The sequence below is a fragment of the Octopus bimaculoides genome, chromosome 3, assembly GCF_001194135.2.
Source record: "Octopus bimaculoides isolate UCB-OBI-ISO-001 chromosome 3, ASM119413v2, whole genome shotgun sequence".
Lineage (NCBI taxonomy): Eukaryota > Metazoa > Mollusca > Cephalopoda > Octopoda > Octopodidae > Octopus > Octopus bimaculoides.
The window spans coordinates 143,305,613-143,312,162 of record NC_068983.1 but is presented as its reverse complement, the minus strand read 5'-3'; the positions used below and the strand labels follow the sequence as shown (position 1 = coordinate 143,312,162).

The window sequence follows — 6,550 nt, the reverse complement described above, 5'->3', positions numbered from 1 at the left end:
ATGCCAGGTCTGCCTGACTGGCTCCTGTGCTTGTGGCATGTAAAAGCACCAACCGATCGTGGCCGATGCCAGTACCCCTGACTGGCTCTTGTGCCGGTGGCACATAAAAAGCTCCATCCAAACGTGATTGATGCCTGGCCCACCGGACTGACTCCTGTGTCGGTGGCATGTAAAAAGCACCCTCTACACTTTTGGAGCGGTTTGAGTTAGGAAGGGCATCCAGCTATAGAAACATTGCCAGATCAGATTGGAGCCTGGTGCAGCCACTGGCTCTCCAGACCTCAGTCAAACCGTCCAACCCATGCCAAAGTGGAAAATGGACATTAAACGATGATGATGATGATGATGTTGTCTACAAGGTGCATAGTTTCTTGAGGTTATCGTGCAGTGAAAGGTCTTATGTCTGAATGTACACAAATGTGTTAAATATAATTGTAACAGATATTTTATTCAAGGCTCCTCTACTTAATTGACCATCCTTTGCACACAGATAATATACTATTTGCTATTCTTAGATATAAGGACTACTGTTCTTATAGGGCCATGAAAGAATTGGTTCTGTATTCATAGTTGATGAAGCATAATTATGCAGAAATGTATGCATCCTATGTTCTGATGATGTCATTCATAGCCCAATATGTTTCCGCACATTGTCTATGAGGATTCTTGCCCTAAGATTATTTCCACAATTAAAGATCTTCTTTAGTAGTTTATATAATTGTAGATTTGTTTAAAAATTCCGCATATGCTGTGTTAGTACCCAGTTAATCATTACACACACACACACACACACACACACACACACACACACACACACACACACACACACACATCACTTTGTTTCCATTGTGTGTATTTGTTGTGTTTTATAATCATATTTTGTTTTCTCATTAGCTTCATCTGGTGAAAGGATTTTCTTTATGGATTCATTGCCATCCAAGATCTAATGTATTAGTTTTCTGTTACCTAATGTATTTGTTTTGTTATCAATTAGATTACAGGTTAAGACTTCACTTATTAATTCTTGTCCAGTTTGGAGGTGAACAGAGACCTGAGACTCTTATTTGATATCAATCCTGGAATGAAAATTAGAAATAGTAAATACATGTTTGTGTGTGTGGTTCTGATTGTGTGAGTGTGCGTTTTGTAAATACATATATGCAGCCCTATAAAGGTATTTACATACATGTATGAGCATATACACATGCCTGTGCCAACATGTATCTCCATGTATGCATATCTATACATGTATATGTTTGTGTGCATGTGTTTATATAATGAATTGTATGCCTACTTATATGTGACCTGAATCTCATTACTACTGTAATGCTTGCACACATCAATATTCATTTATAGATTGATAATAAAACATGATGATACCTTGATAAAAGCGAATAGCCAAAGGGAAGAAGTCTTACATACATGCCTGACTATATATGACAGATGAGGTGAAGAAGGAGGGACAAAGCATTGAAGTCAAACAAGTTTAGCTTTGCTGTAAAAATGATTGATTAAGTGAAGAACAGTTCTTTAACCTGGATACTATGATAAACTGCTGTGGTAGTGATGGTGAATGTAAAGATAAAGTTGTCTTGCTTGCTTAAAGGTGTTTGAATAGATAAAAAGCAGACTAAGAGGTCAATAAAGTCTGTGGGCTATTTAAACTGCATATTGGTCACCTTTTGAGATCTGCTAACTGCAGTAAAAAGAAGTCAATTGATGTAGTTATAGCTACATTGAAAGATCAAAAACTGCTTGTGAAATCTGTCTTCAAGGAAAGAATATGAGGGAAAAGAATACAGATAAAGGCAGTGAAAGTAGTGATGTGACACCATTTAAACTTTTGTAACTATATTTCAAATAAACTGTTGTTTAGCTCTGGTCAGCTTTGATCAAGCTGATTTATGAGAGGCATGCCAACTGTGACTATCCACTCTTTTTTCCCACTGTTATAGTGCATCTAGAACTACATTATTGGATATGTCCTTCCTTCCGTCTTTCTTTTTAAGATGGTAGGTGTAATTCAGCTAGTTCTAGTAGGTCAAGCAACCACAGATGTCCATCATTAACTTCATTTCTGATGAGTAGACTGCCTTATGTTTCAAGTAATTTTTAATATAAAAATTTTTTGGTGGTGTTTAGTAAAATATATATTTTATATATTTGTATATATTATGTTGATGTTGATCAACAGATGTCTTGCAATAAAATTCATGTTGTAATAGATTTTATTTTAGATATGAATACTTTAGTACGGGTAGTAATATGTTTGTTTAAGAAGGGTTAAAGAATCAACTGAAAGTCTTCACTTAGCATATATGTCAAGCATGAAGAAAAATTATCAAGTCATTAAGAATGAAATGTCCAATTTTGAACTGAAAGTTTATTTTACTCTATCTCAATAAAAAGTAATGCAATTAATCAAAGTGTGCACCTAAATTATCAACACAATTCTGCCATTTTATCAGTAACTTATTTATGCTGGCAGTGAAGAATTCTGGAGAGCAAGAGGTGATGAAATCATGAAAAGCTGTTTTTGCATCTTCTTCAGATTTGAATTTTTTTCCTTGCAAGAGGTTGTCTAATGCCTGGAAAACATGATAGTCAGTTGGTGCAAGGTCTGGTGAATAAGGTGGATGACAGAGTACTTCCAAGTTCAGTTCCTGTAACTTCAGTAGCATTCTTTGTGCAACATGTGGTCAAGCATTGTCTTGCAAGAGAATTGGCCTATCTCTATTGACCAGTCTTGGTTGTCTAATTGCAACTTCACTAATCATTTCATCCAATTGGTTGATGTATACATCTGCTGTAATTGACTTACCAGGTCTCATGAAGCTGTAGTGGATGACACCAGTGCTGAACCACCAAACAGACACTATTAGCTTTTTTTGGTGAAAATTCTTTTTTGGATTGTGTTTTGGCACTTTGTCTCTATTCAGCCACTGTGCAGAACATTTGCTATTGTTGAAAACAATCTATTTTTCATCACATGTAACAATATGATACAAAAATAATTTGCTTTTATGCCATGACAGCAAAGAACATCAAGTTTCAAGATGGCGTGTCATTTGATGCTCATTCAGTTCGTGTCATACCCACTTGTTCTGCTTCTTTACTTTGCTGATTTGTTTCAGGTGGTCTAATACAGTTGGAATTGAAACATAAAACCTTGTTACTAACTCACGCATAGTTTGAGATGTATCACCTTCCACTACAGTTTCCAGCTCATCATTATCCACCTTGGTCTTGGGTCTAGCACAGGGTTGATTTTCAAGAGTAAAGTCTCCAGACTGGATCTTCTCAAACCATTGATGTACAGTGTGCACATTCGCCACATCTTCACCAAAAGCCTCATTGATGTTTTGAGCTGTCTGGGATGCATTGGTTCCATGACAGAACTCATTCATAAACAACACGAATTTTTGATCTATCCATGGGTTCACAAAAATTGATTTACAAGAGAAAACACAATGTAATCAGACACCATGAATTGCATTTCAAAAAGTGATGATGTAACTCTTCAATGTTGTAAAGCAAAGAATTGTCAGGATAAAACAGAGTTAATGACTATCAAACTTGGTGCATAAGAAATTTGGACATTTCATTCTTAATGACCTGATAATTGATAACACACAAATTTCATGTTTGCAATATAGTGAGTTGAAAATTTTTAATTTAATGAGATTATCTATGCAGTTATGCAAAATTTCTTTTCGGATGGAGGGCAGAGGTCTCTTTGTTTAATTATGCAAATAAGCAAAGGCAACAGCTCCAATAAAATCATGAGTTAAATTTTTAGAAAATATAGAAAATGCATTATTGGAGTGGATTTGATGATACTTCCCCAAGGTGCCATGAAGTGGACTGAACCTGAGATCCTATAGCAAGCAAGCTATGCCTGTACCTACTGCATATTAGGTATGGTCTCACATATGTAATATGAATTGAAAATTTTGAACTAAGATTATCCAGTTAAAGTTAATTATAGTTGTCACCTCTTTCTTCAAACATTCCCCATCTCCCTCACACACTTTTGCCACCTCTACCCACCCACACTCATGGTTCCTCTATCCCAACTCACTTCTACTCACCCAGACACCTCATCACTACTATTATATTGCTTTCCAGCCTCACCCAATCACAGCCACTCTCTCCTAAAATATGAGAATTCATTTAGCACCTCTACAGCAAGAAACCTGTTCTGCTCTGGCCCCTTTCCTCATACTTTCACCCTGCATCTCCTAGCATAAAGCTGCCCTACCTCAGGATTTGTAGTCTTGCAAGATAGTGACCTCACTAGTGTTAGTGTGAAAAAGACTCCTAGTACACACTGTAAAGTGGTTGGCATTAGAAAGGGTATCCAACCATAGAAACCATGTTAAAGCACAATGCAGTCTTTGGATACATTACATCCTGTCAAACCATCTAGCCCATGCCAGCATGAAAACTGGACATTGAATGATGATGATGTAGAGAATATGTAATGTTGCTATTTATTAAAATCAACAATATAACTGTCCAATAAGACAAATCAAGCTAATTGCTTTCACTAGTTATCTTAAAGACCAGATTCACTCTCATTCAGTATTTTTTATATTTTCAAAAACTTTCAAATGAAGTGATTTTATAGCAGCTGTCAAAGCATCCAACCCATACTAGCATGGAAGATATTAAATGATGATGATGGCGTATGTGTGTGTGTGTGTGTGTGTGTGTATTATCTATGTGTGTTTATGTGTATATGTGTGTATATGTGTGTTCTTGTATATTAAATTTTCAGATATTTGGTAATCAAATATGTTTTAAAAGGGAAAAAATGAAGGTATTTTAGTTTTGTGAAGGTTACTATGAAGGTTCCTCTTAAATATTAGCCATCACTTCCCCACATTTTACCAACATATCTCAGTCTTAATTTTCTATACTTCTGATTGTTGCTACACAACACTATCACCAATAATAGAAGGTGTGTCTGTTTCTGGATTAGTCTCATATGTTGAAAGAAATGATATCGAACTATCATATGGAGTGTAGTCATATATGAATGAAAGCTGACCATTAGTGAATTATTATAAGTTTTCAATCATATGTCTTTTGTAGTGAATATATATAATAGGTAAAAAAAAAGAGAACAGGTTTAATGCTTCATTACTAACTTCGTAGAAAGTAGTTGTGAAGCTTGAATTGTTGATGAACAACTTAAAAATAGAAAGATAGCAATCTTTCTTATTTGTAGTACCATTCTGTAAATAATAATGATGAAGATGATGATAATTTCTTTCAATGTTGGCACAAAGCTAGTAATTTTAAATTAAGATGGCTAGCTGATTATCTTGACCCAGTATTTGACCAGTACATTAATTAATCAACCCCTAAAAGGATGAAAGGCAGGATTTGAATTCAAGATGCAAAGAATCAGAACTAATGCTGCAAAGCATTTCTTCTGATATGCTACCAATTCCACCAGCTTACCACTTTAGTATAATAATCCTTTCTACTATAGACATTGAAATTTTAGAAGAAGGGGCTACTCAATTACATCAACCCCCTATGTAGGTACTTATTGATTCCAGGAAGATGGAGGACAAAGTTGACCTCAGCAGAATTTGAATTCAGAATGTAAAGATGGATGAAATGCCACTAAGCATTTTGTCCAGCAGGCTAACGATTCTGCCATCTCACAGTCTTAATAATCATCATCATCATCGTTTAACGTCCGCTTTCCATGCTAGCATGGGTTGGACGATTTGACTGAGGACTGGTGAACCAGATGGCTACACCAGGCTCCAATCTGATTTGGCAGTGTTTCCACAGCTGGATGCCCTTCCTAATGCCAACCACAATAATCCTTTCTACTAAAGGTACAAGGCCTGAAATTGGGGGGAAGGGAACTAGTTGATTACATCGATCCCAGTGTTTCACTGGTACTTAATTTATTGACCCTGAAAGAATGAAACGCAAAGTTGACCTCAGCAGAATTTGAACTCAGAACATAGCTAAGCATTTTGTCCAGTGTGCAAACAATTCTGCCAGCTCGCCACCTTAAATAGCAACAACAACAATAATAATAATTGTTTCAAATTTTGGCACAAGGCCAGCAAGTTCGGGGAGGGGATAAGTCAATCACATTGATCCCTGTACTCAGCTGACACTTATTTTATTGATCCCAAAAGGATGAAAGGCAAAGTCAACCTCAGTGGAACTTGAGTTCAGAATGTAATGATGGACAAAATGTTGCTAAGCATCTCACCCAGCATGCCAATGTCGAAGGTTTCAGTTGATCCGATCAACAGAACAGCCTGCTCATGAAAGTAACGTGCAAGTGGCTGAGCACTCCACAGACAAGCGTACCCTTGACGTAGTTCTCGGGGATATCCAGCGTGACAGTGTGACAAGGCTGACCCTTTGAATTACAGGCACAACAGAAACAGGAAGTAAGAGAAAGTTGTGGTGGAAGAGTACAGCAGGGTTTGCCACCATCCCCTGCTGGAGCCTCGTGGAGCTTTAGGTGTTTTCGCTCAATAAACACTCAAAACGCCCGGTCTGGGAATCG

General features: G+C 36.8%; 1 protein-coding gene and 1 long non-coding RNA gene across 4 annotated transcripts in view; one reads left to right on the top strand and one right to left on the bottom strand.

The window, feature by feature from the left end:
• The window catches only part of LOC128247349 (uncharacterized), a 16,305-nt gene extending 14,660 nt beyond the window's left edge, over positions 1–1,645 (bottom strand). The window contains exon 1 of the long non-coding RNA XR_008263745.1: positions 1,381–1,645. This is a non-coding gene — a long non-coding RNA (uncharacterized LOC128247349). The remainder of the gene's footprint in view (positions 1–1,380) is intronic.
• The window catches only part of LOC106878292 (sodium/potassium-transporting ATPase subunit beta-1-interacting protein 2), a 210,762-nt gene that overhangs the window by 142,863 nt on the left and 61,349 nt on the right, over positions 1–6,550 (top strand). The window lies entirely within an intron of this gene.